The 21,053-nt window shown below is 40.1% G+C and overlaps 11 non-coding genes across 11 annotated transcripts; all 11 read left to right on the forward strand.

The window, feature by feature from the left end:
- Positions 1 to 892: 892 nt before the first annotated feature.
- Positions 893 to 1,011, forward strand: LOC131706775 (5S ribosomal RNA). The gene has a single exon (XR_009310785.1). It is a non-coding gene; the product is annotated as a 5S ribosomal RNA (ribosomal RNA).
- Positions 1,012 to 6,998: 5,987 nt separating this feature from the next.
- LOC131707884 (U1 spliceosomal RNA) lies at positions 6,999 to 7,157 on the forward strand. Its single transcript, XR_009311234.1, has one exon. It is a non-coding gene; the product is annotated as a U1 spliceosomal RNA (small nuclear RNA).
- Positions 7,158 to 8,898: 1,741 nt separating this feature from the next.
- LOC131706554 (5S ribosomal RNA) lies at positions 8,899 to 9,017 on the forward strand. The gene has a single exon (XR_009310640.1). It is a non-coding gene; the product is annotated as a 5S ribosomal RNA (ribosomal RNA).
- An 893-nt stretch (positions 9,018 to 9,910) lies between these two features.
- On the forward strand, positions 9,911 to 10,074 carry LOC131707228 (U1 spliceosomal RNA). Its single transcript, XR_009311043.1, has one exon. It is a non-coding gene; the product is annotated as a U1 spliceosomal RNA (small nuclear RNA).
- Positions 10,075 to 11,801: 1,727 nt separating this feature from the next.
- LOC131706836 (5S ribosomal RNA) lies at positions 11,802 to 11,920 on the forward strand. The gene has a single exon (XR_009310834.1). It is a non-coding gene; the product is annotated as a 5S ribosomal RNA (ribosomal RNA).
- An 893-nt stretch (positions 11,921 to 12,813) lies between these two features.
- Positions 12,814 to 12,977, forward strand: LOC131707230 (U1 spliceosomal RNA). Its single transcript, XR_009311044.1, has one exon. It is a non-coding gene; the product is annotated as a U1 spliceosomal RNA (small nuclear RNA).
- Positions 12,978 to 14,693: 1,716 nt separating this feature from the next.
- LOC131706557 (5S ribosomal RNA) lies at positions 14,694 to 14,812 on the forward strand. Its single transcript, XR_009310642.1, has one exon. It is a non-coding gene; the product is annotated as a 5S ribosomal RNA (ribosomal RNA).
- Positions 14,813 to 15,705: 893 nt separating this feature from the next.
- On the forward strand, positions 15,706 to 15,869 carry LOC131707232 (U1 spliceosomal RNA). Its single transcript, XR_009311045.1, has one exon. It is a non-coding gene; the product is annotated as a U1 spliceosomal RNA (small nuclear RNA).
- Positions 15,870 to 17,609: 1,740 nt separating this feature from the next.
- LOC131706558 (5S ribosomal RNA) lies at positions 17,610 to 17,728 on the forward strand. The gene has a single exon (XR_009310643.1). It is a non-coding gene; the product is annotated as a 5S ribosomal RNA (ribosomal RNA).
- An 893-nt stretch (positions 17,729 to 18,621) lies between these two features.
- LOC131707234 (U1 spliceosomal RNA) lies at positions 18,622 to 18,785 on the forward strand. The gene has a single exon (XR_009311046.1). It is a non-coding gene; the product is annotated as a U1 spliceosomal RNA (small nuclear RNA).
- Positions 18,786 to 20,515: 1,730 nt separating this feature from the next.
- Positions 20,516 to 20,634, forward strand: LOC131706561 (5S ribosomal RNA). Its single transcript, XR_009310644.1, has one exon. It is a non-coding gene; the product is annotated as a 5S ribosomal RNA (ribosomal RNA).
- The last annotated feature ends 419 nt before the right edge of the window (positions 20,635 to 21,053 follow it).

Consider the following 21,053-nt stretch of genomic DNA (forward strand, 5'->3'; position numbering starts at 1 on the left):
CAAAGTAACGAGTCAGCGGCACGTGTATCAAAGTTACAAAGTTGCTAATATTAAAGAAGACGAGGTTCAGCGGTACAGTTGTTTTTTTAAAACATAGTGTTTCAGTTCTGTACAGACGTTCTATGTCGTTATCCGTTATTGATTCAGCTTTATTTAGATGATTGCCTTTACCTTGTTTTAATTTCCCGTTCCTCTGAGATACGAATCTACCAGCTTTACATCTTTTTTTTTTTTTTTTTTAACGTATTCTCATTTTGTTGATCATTAATGCACATTTCTGTACTGTGGGTGTTGTCGAGCGATTGAAAACGAGACATTTTGTGTTTGAATTGAAAGTGATGGTCTCGAGGAGTCGAACAAGTCACAATAAGCCTTCATCCATGTATCATGTAATCACATGTATGCTGTCTCTAACTGGAGGAGAGGGACCCTTGCCGTACTGCTCAGCCTAAAGAACCACACGAGTTGTTTGAAAGGGGGATTTATTTTGTAGAATAAACATCAAATTGGTTTCAGGGCATACAGTCCTCCAACGGCAACACAGCTCAGTACAGCTGAGATCCATTACAACACTGCTGCAGATTCAAACTAAAAGAGGGTAATATACAAAATGGATGCCTTTGAGAACTTAACACTTTCAATGCCAACGTGTGGCTACTACTTTGTGAACATACAATTTCGCAAGAATCTAATGGCACTTTTAACGCTGCTATATATACACACACAGACACACGGACACACGGGCACACGGGCCCGCACACGTGGAGCCCAGAGCTGCTTAAATGTTAACGTTTGTGACAAATTAGAGATCTGGAAATCCCTCCCCCAACCTGTCATTGCATGAATGATATTAACTTAATACTATGAAAGAGATAAACCAAGATTGTCGTTCGCTTACGGCCTTACCACCTTGAGAACGCCCGATCTCGTCTGATCTCGGAAGCTAAGCAAGGTCGGGCCTGGTTAGTACTTGGATGGGAGACCGCCTGGGAATACCAGGTGCTGTAAGCTTTTCTTTCTGCAGCTTGACAGGGGGCGCTATTTCCCTTGTTATTTATGTTACTAACCTGGAAGCTGTAAGTCTAAACATCGTTTTCTTTTTTTGTTTTTTTTTTGTCCAATTCCACACACGAACAAGTATTGTATCGGCCTTTACTGGTTTTGAAAACTGAGTTAGGACAGAAAGGGTTATCGTATTATATTCTAAGCCGAAACTACCAGTAGCGGTCCGATACAAACAAATGTGAACAGACAAAAAGTACTGACGAGTTTTGCTAGTTATGGTTAGTTTAATGAATTAAAAAAAGAAATAAAAGTTGATGAAGTACTTTTTATAGTAACAGAACGAGACATGTTTTAAAGCCACAAACTGCGTGTTTAGATTATTGTGCCAAACAAGAGAACAAAACGAGCATATCAACCAAGAACGGATTTAGTGACCCGTTCATTCGTTCGAGTTTATTTATATTATGTGTGACCTTAACAAATGTTTGACCAATGTTTTGCTTGCTTTCTTTTTGAAAGTCGTACATTTGTTACATTTTTTTTTATTTCGTTTACGCAGACGTGTATACAGACCCGTCGCTTCTTTTGCGGAACATCTCACATGCTGCTGCACGAATGACGTCGTCCTGTGTAAATCCTGGCATCTTGTCCTCCAATGATAAAGGCGCATGCAAATATATACCGAGAGGCATTACGGGAATGCAATTTATAAATACTTATACTGAAAACTGAAGGAACCCATTACACCCAACAGACTGGAAAGTGCGATATGATAACAATGAAAATGTTATATTAGGAAAAGAGTGTTTCTTTAAATTGCAGATGTAGGCACCGTTTCTTTGAAAAATGTCTCTTGTGGACGGGTGACGACTCGCAATGTGTACAACTCATACTTACCTGGCAGGGGAGATACCATGATCATGAAGGAACGTTGGATTTTTCATTCTATTTCGTTGGATGGATTTTGAGGAATTCCTTTTTTGTTCCTTTGTTTTGGAGGACCTGCCGTTTGAAGATGTCGGCTTTTGGAGTGCGACGGAATGCTATTCGTTTTGAGCTTTTGAATGACTTGGCTATGGACCGATTGGAGTTTAGTAGGAATGTGTTGCAAAAAGGACTGGGTTTTCACCCTAGAAATCTGGATTTCATCTTTGCCTTTCCTGGTAAGAAAACTTTTGAAGTTATTTTTTCCACTTTTGCCATGTTTGAAGTTTGTTTAGAAAAGTTTAAAAAATTTGGAGACCAGTTTAAGAATATTGCTATGGTTCCATTGACAAGAAGGGAGTTAAAAGTAATCCATGTGGTAATGTTTTCGGAGCTGGTACAATATGAGGATATTTTAACCTGGCTGTCACAATATTGTGATGTGATTGTTGGCTCGACGGTAAAAGACGAGGATGGCGTGAAAACCGGGGAAAGGAAGTTTCAAGTTAAACTTCGTAGAGACATTGTAAGTGGAGACTACAAGCACTTACCTAACACTATTCAAATAGGTTCTTGTAGAGGATATGTGTTCTATATGGGTCAGCCGAAAGTATGCAGATCTTGTGGACAAACTGGGCATTTTTCAGCCACTTGTGATCAGAAGTTTTGCAGGAATTGTGGTGCTTTTGGCCATTTTCCCAATGAATGTAAACTCCCCTTGAAGTGCAACCTATGTGGGGAGTCAAATCACGTTTTCAGAGACTGTCCTTTTGCATACGCTAATCGAGTTAAGAAACAGAGAGCTGTTAATTTGTCAGAGAAGCCAACAGAATCCTCCGCTGAGGTGGATCCAGAACCAACTTCAGTGTTGGAACTGCCCGTGGAGGGTCTGGAGAATCTATTTCAGGAGCCAGAATCGGAGCCAGGGCCAAAGCTAGATCCTGAGCCAGAGTCAGCACCAGTGTCGGAGACTACTGAAGATTGTAGTTTTGCAACAGAAATCAATGTCCAGTTTGCTCAACAATCAAATGAACTTAAGGTGTTAGAAGAAGTAAACCTTTTGGTGGAAGCACTTGGGTCTGTTGAGGCTGAACAGGATTTGGGCGAAACTGATTTTTTACCGGGGACATCAGATTTACCGGGGCTGAGGTTTTCTGAGCAGAGTGATGAGGAGGAAGGAGAAATGGATTTCTCTGCCTCCGAGAGCAGGAAAAGAAAGATGAAGGACAAAGAGGGGGCAGACAATTCAGAGTCAGAAGCAGGTTCGGACTCTGCTTCGGTTTCAGGGCAATCTTTTTTAGACTCTGATAATGTAAGTACTTTTGCGTCTGCTACTCACATGAAAATAGAGACTAGTGAAGGCATGGAGAGTACAAAAGGGAAGAAAAAGAAAAAAGGGAGAAGCGGGAGAAAACAGACTTGATATCTGTCCGGGGTTGCTTTCTTTTCCTTGTTTCAATGGTACTTTCATTAGTATCGGTCAATGTTAGAAGCATTAAGGACCCTGTTAAACGTCTTTCGGTCTTGGACTTTTTGAAAAAGAGGAAAGGTGATATTTTTTTGTTACAGGAATGTTGGATCCCTTATCAAGATAATTATTGTAAATATGAAGAAATGTGGGATTCGGGGTTGTCAGTATGGTCGGGTGACAACAGTAACAGAGCAGCGGGTGTGGCAATCTTGTTTAAAGGGAAGGGGTTCGACATAATGGCAATAAGAAGGGTGGTGGATGGGAGGTTGTTGGTGGTGGATATAGATTGGTGTGGGGTAAAGGTGCGTTTAATTAATGTTTATTGTCCCGTGGATTTGACGGAGAGGTTGGATTTGTTGAGTAGGCTATCACCACTTTTAGTTTGCAATTTCAATATTATAATTGGTGGTGACTTTAATTGTTTACTTTCGAAAAAAGATAGAAAATCCCAAACTGAGTTTTATCTAGATGGCAGCTCGAGAGTACTTCAGACCATTATTGAGGACTTTCATTTAAAAGATGTATTTGGAGTAAGAGTTTCAGATTCGGATTTTTTTACATGGTCAAGCAGTAACTTTTCAGTTAGATCTCGCATTGATTATTTTTTCATTTCCAAAGACATTAAGGTTGAGGATTTTAGTCTTTATCCAGTCTTTTTTCAGACCATTCTTTACTATATACAGAGTTGGATATTCAAGCTAAAACTAAGTTTGGGAAGGGTGTTTGGAAATTAAATGTACTTTTGTTAAAAGAGGAGAAGATTGTGCAAAGATTTAGAGGAATGTATAGGAACTGGCAGACCGTAAAATGTTTGTATAATTCTGTGGGAGAATGGTGGGAGGATGTTAAAAAGAGAGTGAAAGTTTTTTTTATTAACGAGGGGAGGAAAATTGCAAAAGGGGAAAGGTATAAGTTAGGGAAATTGCAGGGTAAATTGCAGAGGCTCTACATTATGTTAAGAGATGGTTTTGATGTGGCTAATGATATAACTATAACTAAAATGAAGATGTCCAAACTGTACAGGTCTTTTAGTAGGAGTATTATTTTTCGTAGTAGGGTCCGTTTTTGTGAGGAAAATGAAAAGTGCACTCGCTTCTTTTTTAAGAAAATGAATCCAGGGAAAAAAGTCATTCATAGTTTATTGGATATAAATGGGGTAGAACAATCCTCTAGTGAGGCTGTTCTGGGTTGTGCTAAGTCCTTTTATGAAGAGTTATATGATGTGAAGGAAATAGAAGGTTCCTGGTTAGAATTTTATTTAAGTAAAATTGATGTAAAATTAAGTGATACTGAGAGACAGAAGTTAGAGAAAGAGATAAGTTTAGAAGAACTGGGGAGGGCTGTAAAAAGCTTTAAAAAAATAAGGTACCAGGGATAGATGGTTTACCAATCGAATTTTATGACTTATTTTGGGATTTAGTGGGTGGGGATCTTTTGGACGTGTATAATGAATCTTGGGCTAAAGGTGTATTGATATCAACCATGAGAGAAGGTTGTATATCCTTACTATATAAAAAAGGGGACAAGAAAGAAATAAAGAATTGGAGGCCAGTCACTTTACTTTGCGTAGACCTGAAGATCCTATCAAAGGTAGTTTTTTTAAGATTGCAATCTGTAATTGCGTCTGTTGTAAATAGTGATCAAACTTGCGGGATACCAGGACGGTTACTAGCTGATAATTTGGCTCTAGTTAGAGATATAATAGAATATGCGAAGGACAGGAATGTGCCTCTTTGTCTTTTAAGTCTAGATCAGGAGAAGGCTTTTGATCGTCTCAACCACAGCTTCATTATGTCAATATTAGTAAAAATGAACTTTGGGCCTGCTTTCTGCTCCTGGATACATTTGTTGTATAAGGATTGTTTTAGTAGGATAATAATAAATGGGGTTTTGTCTGAACCTTTTAAGGTACTATCTGGGGTAAGGCAGGGGTGTCCGTTGTCCCCATTACTTTTTGTGTTGGGGATGGAGCCCTTGGCGTGTGCTATTAGGCAGGACAGTGGTATTGCAGGAATAATTGCACCTGGGAGTGGGAAACAGGATATTAAAGTTACCCTGTACATGGATGACATAACAGTTTTCTGTTCTGACGATGCATCAGTCACCAAGGTCTTTTGGCATTGTGATAAATTTGCTTTAGCATCTTCATCCAAAATAAATATGGGGAAGAGTGAATGCTGGTATGTAAACTGGAAAGAAGCAAAGATTGATTTTGGTTTAGTGGAGAAGTATGATTTCATAAAGATTTTAGGGGTATTATTTGGGCCAAATATGAGTAGTAAGAATTGGGAGGGCAGAATTGCAAGAATAAAACAGAAACTTGGTATGTGGGGTATGAGGGAACTAACTTTGTCGGGTAGGATTTTAGTTATTAAGACAGAGGTGTTGTCTTCCCTGGTTTTTTTAGCATCTATATTCCCAATACCTCGCCAATGTCTTTTTGTTATACAAAGAGCAATGTTTCAGTTTTTATGGGGCAGTAAATGTGAGAAGGTTAAAAGACAGATAATGTATAAAACTTTAAATTGTGGTGGGAAAAATGTCCCTGACTTGGGGAAAAAACTGCATTGTATTTTTGTGACTTGTGTGGTTAAAGGGTGTGTTTGTACAAACCAAAGTCTTAGGAAATTGACTTTCTTTGCAGGGTTTTGGTTAAAAGGGATTATTTGTCAGTTATGGAAAATGCGGTTGAGTTTAAAGGTGCCATACGCAGAACAACGGCCTTTTATTTATAATTTTGTAAAAACATTCATTGTTAAATATAAAGTAAATAGTCTTGCCCTAGAGGAGATATCTTGTGCTCGCCTGGAACAGCTAGTTTGCACAGAAGGGTTAGCTTTGCTCCCAGTTGGGACATTAGTGGAGGAGGACTGTAGGACGGTGTGGAGAAATGTATCTGCCTCCTATCTCTTGAATGCCCATAGGGATTTGGCTTGGAGTGTGGTCCACCAGTGTCTTCCTCTAAGAAGCTTTTTATATCGACGTGGTGGAACAGCTAGTCCTGTTTGCATAAGGCCAGGATGTTGGGGGGAAGAGACGGTACATCATTTGATGTGGTCTTGTTCCTTTGCACAGGAAGTGTGGCAGAAGATGTGTATCTGGTTGGAGAAAATAGAGAGAAAGATAATCTTGACAGAACATGGCATCCTTTATGGATTATTAGGTATAAAGATAAGTAAAGAGAAATTTTGTAAGATCTGGGCGATTATCAATTCCACAAAAGATGCGTTGTGGAAAGCAAGGAACATACTGCAATGGAAGAAATGTGATTTGCCAGCAGAAGCAGTATATGCTTTAGCACTTTCTGTAGCAAAGGATTACGTGGCACGAGACGTGGGGCACAGATCCAGAGAAGAAGTGAGTAAAATTTGGGGGCTGGAGAAGGAGCAGATGATTTCCCAAATTGTTCTTAGGTGTTAGTTTAATTAGAGGATCCGGTTCTGATTGGTTCTGGGGGAGCAGGAGATATCGAATTAGGGCACAAGGGTGAGGGGAAGGCATTTATGGAGGTTAATTTTTGCAATATGTTTGTAATATGTAACAATATGATGGTCTTTTGTATAATACATATGTCATTTTATTTTGATTTGTAATTTTGTTAAGAACTTAATAAATCTTAAAAAAAGAAAAAAGGTTCACCCAGGGCGAGGCTCGGCCATTGCACTCCGGCTGTGCTGACCCCTGCGAATTCCCCAAATGCGGGAATCTCGACTGCATAATTTCTGGTAGTGGGGGACTGCGTTCGCGCTCTCCCCTGAAACTATGGTCAAAGACAGAAACAAACACGAACCCGTCGGAGGAAGGAACTCACTCACTCACTCACTAGTTGTTCAACAACTCTCCGGCAGGCGGCTTCGTCACACAGGGAGTCAGGTTTTCTTTAAAAGGAGCTCAATGTTTTTAGCTTTCTGACTGTCAAATAAATAGCTACGTGGTTCCTGCACATCTATTTCCATGTTTCGTTATTTTTTATTGACAAGACTAAAAGTAAAGACTCAGCAGTGTCTGTATCAAAGTTTTTATTTTTATTTTAAATAATTGGAAATCATTTTCGAGCTTATCAGTTTTATTTATTTAGTTGATGTTTTTTATTCAGATAAACTGTGCATCACAACTGCTGCTGCTGCTGCTGCTGCTGCTGCTGCAGAGTCACTTACAATAGGACCTGGGTTTTACATCTCATTTGAAGGAAGGAGCACAAGGAGGTTAAGGGACTTGCTCAGGGACAGGGTCACACACAATGAGCCAGTGGCTGAGCTGGGATTGAACCAGGAACCTCCCGGTAACAAGAGCTTTTCTTTAACCACCTGACCACTAAGCCCCTTAAATCATATCTTGGCAGACAAACACTTTAATTAGACAACATAAAACCACATACAAGCAGATTTACAAGCAGGGCTGCAATCGCGTTCGCGCTCTCCCCTGATGTTATAGTCAAAGTTAAAAACACAGGTATTGAAAGCAATTAGCGATTATCTATATATCTCCAGCAGGTGGCTCTGTCAGACTGGGAATGAGATTTTGTTTTTTCTTTCGGAGCGTATAATGTTCTAGAAAGTACCAAAGTGTTTTATGTACATGTATTGTGAAGTGTTTCATCTTGAGAAGACAAAGTAACGAGTCAGCGGCACGTGTATCAAAGTTACAAAGTTGCTAATATTAAAGAAGACGAGGTTCAGCGGTACAGTTGTTTTTTTAAAACATAGTGTTTCAGTTCTGTACAGACGTTCTATGTCGTTATCCGTTATTGATTCAGCTTTATTTAGATGATTGCCTTTACCATGTTTTAATTTCCCGTTCCTCTGAGATACGAATCTACCAGCTTTACATCTTTTTTTTTTTTTTTTTTTTAACGTATTCTCATTTTGTTGATCATTAATGCACATTTCTGTACTGTGGGTGTTGTCGAGCGATTGAAAACGAGACATTTTGTGTTTGAATTGAAAGTGATGGTCTCGAGGAGTCGAACAGGTCACAATAAGCCTTCATCCATGTATCATGTAACCACATGTATGCTGTCTCTAACTGGAGGAGAGGGACCCTTGCCGTACTGCTCAGCCTAAAGAACCACACGAGTTGTTTGAAAGGGGGATTTATTTTGTAGAATAAACATCAAATTGGTTTCAGGGCATACAGTCCTCCAACGGCAACACAGCTCAGTAGTACAGCTGAGATCCATTACAACACTGCTGCAGATTCAAACTAAAAGAGGGTAATATACAAAATGGATGCCTTTGAGAACTTAACACTTTCAATGCCAACGTGTGGCTACTACTTTGTGAACATACAATTTCGCAAGAATCTAATGGCACTTTTAATGCTGCTATATATACACACACAGACACACGGACACACGGGCCCGCACACGTGGAGCCCAGAGCTGCTTAAATGTTAACGTTTGTGACAAATTAGAGATCTGGAAATCCCTCCCCCAACCTGTCATTGCATGAATGATATTAACTTAATACTATGAAAGAGATAAACCAAGACTGTCGTTCGCTTACGGCCATACCACCTTGAGAACGCCCGATCTCGTCTGATCTCGGAAGCTAAGCAAGGTCGGGCCTGGTTAGTACTTGGATGGGAGACCGCCTGGGAATACCAGGTGCTGTAAGCTTTTCTTTCTGCAGCTTGACAGGGGGCGCTATTTCCCTTGTTATTTATGTTACTAACCTGGAAGCTGTAAGTCTAAACATCGTTTTCTTTTTTTTGTTTTTTTATTGTCCCATTCCACACACGAACAAGTATTGTATCAGCCTTTACTGGTTTTGAAAACTGAGTTAGGACAGAAAGGGTTATCGTATTATATTCTAAGCCGAAACTACCAGTAGCGGTCCGATACAAACAAATGTGAACAGGGTTAAGACAAAAGTACTGACGAGTTTTGCTAGTTATGGTTAGTTTAATTAATTAAAAAAAGAAATAAAAGTTGATGAAGTACTTTTTATTATAGTAACAGAACGAGACATGTTTTAAAGCCACAAACTGCGTGTTTAGATTATTGTGCCAAACAAGAGAACAAAACGAGCATATCAACCAAGAACGGATTTAGTGACCCGTTCATTCGTTCGAGTTTATTTATATTATGTGTGACCTTAACAAATGTTTGACCAATGTTTTGCTTGCTTTCTTTTTGAAAGTCGTACATTTGTTACATTTTTTTTTATTTCGTTTACGCAGACGTGTATACAGACCCGTCGCTTCTTTTGCGGAACATCTCACATGCTGCTGCACGAATGACGTCGTCCTGTGTAAATCCTGGCATCTTGTCCTCCAATGATAAAGGCGCATGCAAATATATACCGAGAGGCATTACGGGAATGCAATTTATAAATACTTATACTGAAAACTGAAGGAACCCATTACACCCAACAGACTGGAAAGTGCGATATGATAACAATGAAAATGTTATATTAGGAAAAGAGTGTTTCTTTAAATTGCAGATGTAGGCACCGTTTCTTTGAAAAATGTCTCTTGTGGACGGGTGACGACTCGCAATGTGTACAACTCATACTTACCTGGCAGGGGAGATACCATGATCATGAAGGTGGTTCACCCAGGGCGAGGCTCGGCCATTGCACTCCGGCTGTGCTGACCCCTGCGAATTCCCCAAATGCGGGAATCTCGACTGCATAATTTCTGGTAGTGGGGGACTGCGTTCGCGCTCTCCCCTGAAACTATGGTCAAAGACAGAAACAAACACGAACCCGTCGGAGGAAGGAACTCACTCACTAGTTGTTCAACAACTCTCCGGCAGGCGGCTTCGTCACACAGGGAGTCAGGTTTTCTTTAAAAGGAGCTCAATGTTTTTAGCTTTCTGACTGTCAAATAAATAGCTACGTGGTTCCTGCACATCTATTTCCATGTTTCGTTATTTTTTATTGACAAGACTAAAAGTAAAGACTCAGCAGTGTCTGTATCAAAGTTTTTATTTTTATTTTAAATAATTGGAAATCATTTTCGAGCTTATCAGTTTTATTTATTTAGTTGATGTTTTTTATTCAGATAAACTGTGCATCACAACTGCTGCTGCTGCTGCTGCTGCTGCTGCTGCAGAGTCACTTACAATAGGACCTGGGTTTTACATCTCATTTGAAGGAAGGAGCACAAGGAGGTTAAGGGACTTGCTCAGGGACAGGGTCACACACAATGAGCCAGTGGCTGAGCTGGGATTGAACCAGGAACCTCCCGGTAACAAGAGCTTTTCTTTAACCACCTGACCACTAAGCCCCTTAAATCATATCTTGGCAGACAAACACTTTAATTAGACAACATAAAACCACATACAAGCAGATTTACAAGCAGGGCTGCAATCGCGTTCGCGCTCTCCCCTGATGTTATAGTCAAAGTTAAAAACACAGGTATTGAAAGCAATTAGCGATTATCTATATATCTCCAGCAGGTGGCTCTGTCAGACTGGGAATGAGATTTTGTTTTTTCTTTCGGAGCGTATAATGTTCTAGAAAGTACCAAAGTGTTTTATGTACATGTATTGTGAAGTGTTTCATCTTGAGAAGACAAAGTAACGAGTCAGCGGCACGTGTATCAAAGTTACAAAGTTGCTAATATTAAAGAAGACGAGGTTCAGCGGTACAGTTGTTTTTTTAAAACATAGTGTTTCAGTTCTGTACAGACGTTCTATGTCGTTATCCGTTATTGATTCAGCTTTATTTAGATGATTGCCTTTACCTTGTTTTAATTTCCCGTTCCTCTGAGATACGAATCTACCAGCTTTACATCTTTTTTTTTTTTTTTTAACGTATTCTCATTTTGTTGATCATTAATGCACATTTCTGTACTGTGGGTGTTGTCGAGCGATTGAAAACGAGACATTTTGTGTTTGAATTGAAAGTGATGGTCTCGAGGAGTCGAACAGGTCACAATAAGCCTTCATCCATGTATCATGTAACCACATGTATGCTGTCTCTAACTGGAGGAGAGGGACCCTTGCCGTACTGCTCAGCCTAAAGAACCACACGAGTTGTTTGAAAGGGGGATTTATTTTGTAGAATAAACATCAAATTGGTTTCAGGGCATACAGTCCTCCAACGGCAACACAGCTCAGTAGTACAGCTGAGATCCATTACAACACTGCTGCAGATTCAAACTAAAAGAGGGTAATATACAAAATGGATGCCTTTGAGAACTTAACACTTTCAATGCCAACGTGTGGCTACTACTTTGTGAACATACAATTTCGCAAGAATCTAATGGCACTTTTAATGCTGCTATATACACACACAGACACACGGACACACGGGCCCGCACACGTGGAGCCCAGAGCTGCTTAAATGTTAACGTTTGTGACAAATTAGAGATCTGGAAATCCCTCCCCCAACCTGTCATTGCATGAATGATATTAACTTAATACTATGAAAGAGATAAACCAAGACTGTCGTTCGCTTACGGCCATACCACCTTGAGAACGCCCGATCTCGCCTGATCTCGGAAGCTAAGCAAGGTCAGGCCTGGTTAGTACTTGGATGGGAGACCGCCTGGGAATACCAGGTGCTGTAAGCTTTTCTTTCTGCAGCTTGACAGGGGGCGCTATTTCCCTTGTTATTTATGTTACTAACCTGGAAGCTGTAAGTCTAAACATCGTTTTCTTTTTTTTGTTTTTTTATTGTCCCATTCCACACACGAACAAGTATTGTATCAGCCTTTACTGGTTTTGAAAACTGAGTTAGGACAAAAAGGGTTATCGTATTATATTCTAAGCCGAAACTACCAGTAGCGGTCCGATACAAACAAATGTGAACAGGGTTAAGACAAAAGTACTGACGAGTTTTGCTAGTTATGGTTAGTTTAATGAATTAAAAAAAGAAATAAAAGTTGATGAAGTACTTTTTATTATAGTAACAGAACGAGACATGTTTTAAAGCCACAAACTGCGTGTTTAGATTATTGTGCCAAACAAGAGAACAAAACGAGCATATCAACCAAGAACGGATTTAGTGACCCGTTCATTCGTTCGAGTTTATTTATATTATGTGTGACCTTAACAAATGTTTGACCAATGTTTTGCTTGCTTTCTTTTTGAAAGTCGTACATTTGTTACATTTTTTTTTATTTCGTTTACGCAGACGTGTATACAGACCCGTCGCTTCTTTTGCGGAACATCTCACATGCTGCTGCACGAATGACGTCGTCCTGTGTAAATCCTGGCATCTTGTCCTCCAATGATAAAGGCGCATGCAAATATATACCGAGAGGCATTACGGGAATGCAATTTATAAATACTTATACTGAAAACTGAAGGAACCCATTACACCCAACAGACTGGAAAGTGCGATATGATAACAATGAAAATGTTATATTAGGAAAAGAGTGTTTCTTTAAATTGCAGATGTAGGCACCGTTTCTTTGAAAAATGTCTCTTGTGGACGGGTGACGACTCGCAATGTGTACAACTCATACTTACCTGGCAGGGGAGATACCATGATCATGAAGGTGGTTCACCCAGGGCGAGGCTCGGCCATTGCACTCCGGCTGTGCTGACCCCTGCGAATTCCCCAAATGCGGGAATCTCGACTGCATAATTTCTGGTAGTGGGGGACTGCGTTCGCGCTCTCCCCTGAAACTATGGTCAAAGACAGAAACAAACACGAACCCGTCGGAGGAAGGAACTCACTCACTAGTTGTTCAACAACTCTCCGGCAGGCGGCTTCGTCACACAGGGAGTCAGGTTTTCTTTAAAAGGAGCTCAATGTTTTTAGCTTTCTGACTGTCAAATAAATAGCTACGTGGTTCCTGCACATCTATTTCCATGTTTCGTTATTTTTTATTGACAAGACTAAAAGTAAAGACTCAGCAGTGTCTGTATCAAAGTTTTTATTTTTATTTTAAATAATTGGAAATCATTTTCGAGCTTATCAGTTTTATTTATTTAGTTGATGTTTTTTATTCAGATAAACTGTGCATCACAACTGCTGCTGCTGCTGCTGCAGAGTCACTTACAATAGGACCTGGGTTTTACATCTCATTTGAAGGAAGGAGCACAAGGAGGTTAAGGGACTTGCTCAGGGACAGGGTCACACACAATGAGCCAGTGGCTGAGCTGGGATTGAACCAGGAACCTCCCGGTAACAAGAGCTTTTCTTTAACCACCTGACCACTAAGCCCCTTAAATCATATCTTGGCAGACAAACACTTTAATTAGACAACATAAAACCACATACAAGCAGATTTACAAGCAGGGCTGCAATCGCGTTCGCGCTCTCCCCTGATGTTATAGTCAAAGTTAAAAACACAGGTATTGAAAGCAATTAGCGATTATCTATATATCTCCAGCAGGTGGCTCTGTCAGACTGGGAATGAGATTTTGTTTTTTCTTTCGGAGCGTATAATGTTCTAGAAAGTACCAAAGTGTTTTATGTACATGTATTGTGAAGTGTTTCATCTTGAGAAGACAAAGTAACGAGTCAGCGGCACGTGTATCAAAGTTACAAAGTTGCTAATATTAAAGAAGACGAGGTTCAGCGGTACAGTTGTTTTTTTAAAACATAGTGTTTCAGTTCTGTACAGACGTTCTATGTCGTTATCCGTTATTGATTCAGCTTTATTTAGATGATTGCCTTTACCTTGTTTTAATTTCCCGTTCCTCTGAGATACGAATCTACCAGCTTTACATCTTTTTTTTTTTTTTTTTAACGTATTCTCATTTTGTTGATCATTAATGCACATTTCTGTACTGTGGGTGTTGTCGAGCGATTGAAAACGAGACATTTTGTGTTTGAATTGAAAGTGATGGTCTCGAGGAGTCGAACAGGTCACAATAAGCCTTCATCCATGTATCATGTAACCACATGTATGCTGTCTCTAACTGGAGGAGAGGGACCCTTGCCGTACTGCTCAGCCTAAAGAACCACACGAGTTGTTTGAAAGGGGGATTTATTTTGTAGAATAAACATCAAATTGGTTTCAGGGCATACAGTCCTCCAACGGCAACACAGCTCAGTAGTACAGCTGAGATCCATTACAACACTGCTGCAGATTCAAACTAAAAGAGGGTAATATACAAAATGGATGCCTTTGAGAACTTAACACTTTCAATGCCAACGTGTGGCTACTACTTTGTGAACATACAATTTCGCAAGAATCTAATGGCACTTTTAATGCTGCTATATACACACACAGACACACGGACACACGGGCCCGCACACGTGGAGCCCAGAGCTGCTTAAATGTTAACGTTTGTGACAAATTAGAGATCTGGAAATCCCTCCCCCAACCTGTCATTGCATGAATGATATTAACTTAATACTATGAAAGAGATAAACCAAGACTGTCGTTCGCTTACGGCCATACCACCTTGAGAACGCCCGATCTCGTCTGATCTCGGAAGCTAAGCAAGGTCGGGCCTGGTTAGTACTTGGATGGGAGACCGCCTGGGAATACCAGGTGCTGTAAGCTTTTCTTTCTGCAGCTTGACAGGGGGCGCTATTTCCCTTGTTATTTATGTTACTAACCTGGAAGCTGTAAGTCTAAACATCGTTTTCTTTTTTTTGTTTTTTTATTGTCCCATTCCACACACGAACAAGTATTGTATCAGCCTTTACTGGTTTTGAAAACTGAGTTAGGACAGAAAGGGTTATCGTATTATATTCTAAGCCGAAACTACCAGTAGCGGTCCGATACAAACAAATGTGAACAGGGTTAAGACAAAAGTACTGACGAGTTTTGCTAGTTATGGTTAGTTTAATTAATTAAAAAAAGAAATAAAAGTTGATGAAGTACTTTTTATTATAGTAACAGAACGAGACATGTTTTAAAGCCACAAACTGCGTGTTTAGATTATTGTGCCAAACAAGAGAACAAAACGAGCATATCAACCAAGAACGGATTTAGTGACCCGTTCATTCGTTCGAGTTTATTTATATTATGTGTGACCTTAACAAATGTTTGACCAATGTTTTGCTTGCTTTCTTTTTGAAAGTCGTACATTTGTTACATTTTTTTTTATTTCGTTTACGCAGACGTGTATACAGACCCGTCGCTTCTTTTGCGGAACATCTCACATGCTGCTGCACGAATGACGTCGTCCTGTGTAAATCCTGGCATCTTGTCCTCCAATGATAAAGGCGCATGCAAATATATACCGAGAGGCATTACGGGAATGCAATTTATAAATACTTATACTGAAAACTGAAGGAACCCATTACACCCAACAGACTGGAAAGTGCGATATGATAACAATGAAAATGTTATATTAGGAAAAGAGTGTTTCTTTAAATTGCAGATGTAGGCACCGTTTCTTTGAAAAATGTCTCTTGTGGACGGGTGACGACTCGCAATGTGTACAACTCATACTTACCTGGCAGGGGAGATACCATGATCATGAAGGTGGTTCACCCAGGGCGAGGCTCGGCCATTGCACTCCGGCTGTGCTGACCCCTGCGAATTCCCCAAATGCGGGAATCTCGACTGCATAATTTCTGGTAGTGGGGGACTGCGTTCGCGCTCTCCCCTGAAACTATGGTCAAAGACAGAAACAAACACGAACCCGTCGGAGGAAGGAACTCACTCACTCACTCACTAGTTGTTCAACAACTCTCCGGCAGGCGGCTTCGTCACACAGGGAGTCAGGTTTTCTTTAAAAGGAGCTCAATGTTTTTAGCTTTCTGACTGTCAAATAAATAGCTACGTGGTTCCTGCACATCTATTTCCATGTTTCGTTATTTTTTATTGACAAGACTAAAAGTAAAGACTCAGCAGTGTCTGTATCAAAGTTTTTATTTTTATTTTAAATAATTGGAAATCATTTTCGAGCTTATCAGTTTTATTTATTTAGTTGATGTTTTTTATTCAGATAAACTGTGCATCACAACTGCTGCTGCTGCTGCTGCTGCTGCTGCTGCTGCAGAGTCACTTACAATAGGACCTGGGTTTTACATCTCATTTGAAGGAAGGAGCACAAGGAGGTTAAGGGACTTGCTCAGGGACAGGGTCACACACAATGAGCCAGTGGCTGAGCTGGGATTGAACCAGGAACCTCCCGGTAACAAGAGCTTTTCTTTAACCACCTGACCACTAAGCCCCTTAAATCATATCTTGGCAGACAAACACTTTAATTAGACAACATAAAACCACATACAAGCAGATTTACAAGCAGGGCTGCAATCGCGTTCGCGCTCTCCCCTGATGTTATAGTCAAAGTTAAAAACACAGGTATTGAAAGCAATTAGCGATTATCTATATATCTCCAGCAGGTGGCTCTGTCAGACTGGGAATGAGATTTTGTTTTTTCTTTCGGAGCGTATAATGTTCTAGAAAGTACCAAAGTGTTTTATGTACATGTATTGTGAAGTGTTTCATCTTGAGAAGACAAAGTAACGAGTCAGCGGCACGTGTATCAAAGTTACAAAGTTGCTAATATTAAAGAAGACGAGGTTCAGCGGTACAGTTGTTTTTTTAAAACATAGTGTTTCAGTTCTGTACAGACGTTCTATGTCGTTATCCGTTATTGATTCAGCTTTATTTAGATGATTGCCTTTACCTTGTTTTAATTTCCCGTTCCTCTGAGATACGAATCTACCAGCTTTACATCTTTTTTTTTTTTTTTTTTAACGTATTCTCATTTTGTTGATCATTAATGCACATTTCTGTACTGTGGGTGTTGTCGAGCGATTGAAAACGAGACATTTTGTGTTTGAATTGAAAGTGATGGTCTCGAGGAGTCGAACAGGTCACAATAAGCCTTCATCCATGTATCATGTAACCACATGTATGCTGTCTCTAACTGGAGGAGAGGGACCCTTGCCGTACTGCTCAGCCTAAAGAACCACACGAGTTGTTTGAAAGGGGGATTTATTTTGTAGAATAAACATCAAATTGGTTTCAGGGCATACAGTCCTCCAACGGCAACACAGCTCAGTAGTACAGCTGAGATCCATTACAACACTGCTGCAGATTCAAACTAAAAGAGGGTAATATACAAAATGGATGCCTTTGAGAACTTAACACTTTCAATGCCAACGTGTGGCTACTACTTTGTGAACATACAATTTCGCAAGAATCTAATGGCACTTTTAATGCTGCTATATACACACACAGACACACGGACACACGGGCCCGCACACGTGGAGCCCAGAGCTGCTTAAATGTTAACGTTTGTGACAAATTAGAGATCTGGAAATCCCTCCCCCAACCTGTCATTGCATGAATGATATTAACTTAATACTATGAAAGAGATAAACCAAGACTGTCGTTCGCTTACGGCCATACCACCTTGAGAACGCCCGATCTCGTCTGATCTCGGAAGCTAAGCAAGGTCGGGCCTGGTTAGTACTTGGATGGGAGACCGCCTGGGAATACCAGGTGCTGTAAGCTTTTCTTTCTGCAGCTTGACAGGGGGCGCTATTTCCCTTGTTATTTATGTTACTAACCTGGAAGCTGTAAGTCTAAACATCGTTTTCTTTTTTTTGTTTTTTTATTGTCCCATTCCACACACGAACAAGTATTGTATCAGCCTTTACTGGTTTTGAAAACTGAGTTAGGACAGAAAGGGTTATCGTATTATATTCTAAGCCGAAACTACCAGTAGCGGTCCGATACAAACAAATGTGAACAGGGTTAAGACAAAAGTACTGACGAGTTTTGCTAGTTATGGTTAGTTTAATTAATTAAAAAAAGAAATAAAAGTTGATGAAGTACTTTTTATTATAGTAACAGAACGAGACATGTTTTAAAGCCACAAACTGCGTGTTTAGATTATTGTGCCAAACAAGAGAACAAAACGAGCATATCAACCAAGAACGGATTTAGTGACCCGTTCATTCGTTCGAGTTTATTTATATTATGTGTGACCTTAACAAATGTTTGACCAATGTTTTGCTTGCTTTCTTTTTGAAAGTCGTACATTTGTTACATTTTTTTTTATTTCGTTTACGCAGACGTGTATACAGACCCGTCGCTTCTTTTGCGGAACATCTCACATGCTGCTGCACGAACGACGTCGTCCTGTGTAAATCCTGGCATCTTGTCCTCCAATGATAAAGGCGCATGCAAATATATACCGAGAGGCATTACGGGAATGCAATTTATAAATACTTATACTGAAAACTGAAGGAACCCATTACACCCAACAGACTGGAAAGTGCGATATGATAACAATGAAAATGTTATATTAGGAAAAGAGTGTTTCTTTAAATTGCAGATGTAGGCACCGTTTCTTTGAAAAATGTCTCTTGTGGACGGGTGACGACTCGCAATGTGTACAACTCATACTTACCTGGCAGGGGAGATACCATGATCATGAAGGTGGTTCACCCAGGGCGAGGCTCGGCCATTGCACTCCGGCTGTGCTGACCCCTGCGAATTCCCCAAATGCGGGAATCTCGACTGCATAATTTCTGGTAGTGGGGGACTGCGTTCGCGCTCTCCCCTGAAACTATGGTCAAAGACAGAAACAAACACGAACCCGTCGGAGGAAGGAACTCACTCACTCACTCACTAGTTGTTCAACAACTCTCCGGCAGGCGGCTTCGTCACACAGGGAGTCAGGTTTTCTTTAAAAGGAGCTCAATGTTTTTAGCTTTCTGACTGTCAAATAAATAGCTACGTGGTTCCTGCACATCTATTTCCATGTTTCGTTATTTTTTATTGACAAGACTAAAAGTAAAGACTCAGCAGTGTCTGTATCAAAGTTTTTATTTTTATTTTAAATAATTGGAAATCATTTTCGAGCTTATCAGTTTTATTTATTTAGTTGATGTTTTTTATTCAGATAAACTGTGCATCACAACTGCTGCTGCTGCTGCTGCTGCTGCAGAGTCACTTACAATAGGACCTGGGTTTTACATCTCATTTGAAGGAAGGAGCACAAGGAGGTTAAGGGACTTGCTCAGGGACAGGGTCACACACAATGAGCCAGTGGCTGAGCTGGGATTGAACCAGGAACCTCCCGGTAACAAGAGCTTTTCTTTAACCACCTGACCACTAAGCCCCTTAAATCATATCTTGGCAGACAAACACTTTAATTAGACAACATAAAACCACATACAAGCAGATTTACAAGCAGGGCTGCAATCGCGTTCGCGCTCTCCCCTGATGTTATAGTCAAAGTTAAAAACACAGGTATTGAAAGCAATTAGCGATTATCTATATATCTCCAGCAGGTGGCTCTGTCAGACTGGGAATGAGATTTTGTTTTTTCTTTCGGAGCGTATAATGTTCTAGAAAGTACCAAAGTGTTTTATGTACATGTATTGTGAAGTGTTTCATCTTGAGAAGACAAAGTAACGAGTCAGCGGCACGTGTATCAAAGTTACAAAGTTGCTAATATTAAAGAAGACGAGGTTCAGCGGTACAGTTGTTTTTTTAAAACATAGTGTTTCAGTTCTGTACAGACGTTCTATGTCGTTATCCGTTATTGATTCAGCTTTATTTAGATGATTGCCTTTACCTTGTTTTAATTTCCCGTTCCTCTGAGATACGAATCTACCAGCTTTACATCTTTTTTTTTTTTTTTTTAACGTATTCTCATTTTGTTGATCATTAATGCACATTTCTGTACTGTGGGTGTTGTCGAGCGATTGAAAACGAGACATTTTGTGTTTGAATTGAAAGTGATGGTCTCGAGGAGTCGAACAGGTCACAATAAGCCTTCATCCATGTATCATGTAACCACATGTATGCTGTCTCTAACTGGAGGAGAGGGACCCTTGCCGTACTGCTCAGCCTAAAGAACCACACGAGTTGTTTGAAAGGGGGATTTATTTTGTAGAATAAACATCAAATTGGTTTCAGGGCATACAGTCCTCCAACGGCAACACAGCTCAGTAGTACAGCTGAGATCCATTACAACACTGCTGCAGATTCAAACTAAAAGAGGGTAATATACAAAATGGATGCCTTTGAGAACTTAACACTTTCAATGCCAACGTGTGGCTACTACTTTGTGAACATACAATTTCGCAAGAATCTAATGGCACTTTTAATGCTGCTATATACACACACAGACACACGGACACACGGGCCCGCACACGTGGAGCCCAGAGCTGCTTAAATGTTAACGTTTGTGACAAATTAGAGATCTGGAAATCCCTCCCCCAACCTGTCATTGCATGAATGATATTAACTTAATACTATGAAAGAGATAAACCAAGACTGTCGTTCGCTTACGGCCATACCACCTTGAGAACGCCCGATCTCGTCTGATCTCGGAAGCTAAGCAAGGTCGGGCCTGGTTAGTACTTGGATGGGAGACCGCCTGGGAATACCAGGTGCTGTAAGCTTTTCTTTCTGCAGCTTGACAGGGGGCGCTATTTCCCTTGTTATTTATGTTACTAACCTGGAAGCTGTAAGTCTAAACATCGTTTTCTTTTTTTTGTTTTTTTATTGTCCCATTCCACACACGAACAAGTATTGTATCAGCCTTTACTGGTTTTGAAAACTGAGTTAGGACAGAAAGGGTTATCGTATTATATTCTAAGCCGAAACTACCAGTAGCGGTCCGATACAAACAAATGTGAACAGGGTTAAGACAAAAGTACTGACGAGTTTTGCTAGTTATGGTTAGTTTAATTAATTAAAAAAAGAAATAAAAGTTGATGAAGTACTTTTTATTATAGTAACAGAACGAGACATGTTTTAAAGCCACAAACTGCGTGTTTAGATTATTGTGCCAAACAAGAGAACAAAACGAGCATATCAA

Source organism: Acipenser ruthenus, chromosome 2 (genome assembly GCF_902713425.1).
Source record: "Acipenser ruthenus chromosome 2, fAciRut3.2 maternal haplotype, whole genome shotgun sequence".
Classification (NCBI taxonomy): domain Eukaryota; kingdom Metazoa; phylum Chordata; class Actinopteri; order Acipenseriformes; family Acipenseridae; genus Acipenser; species Acipenser ruthenus.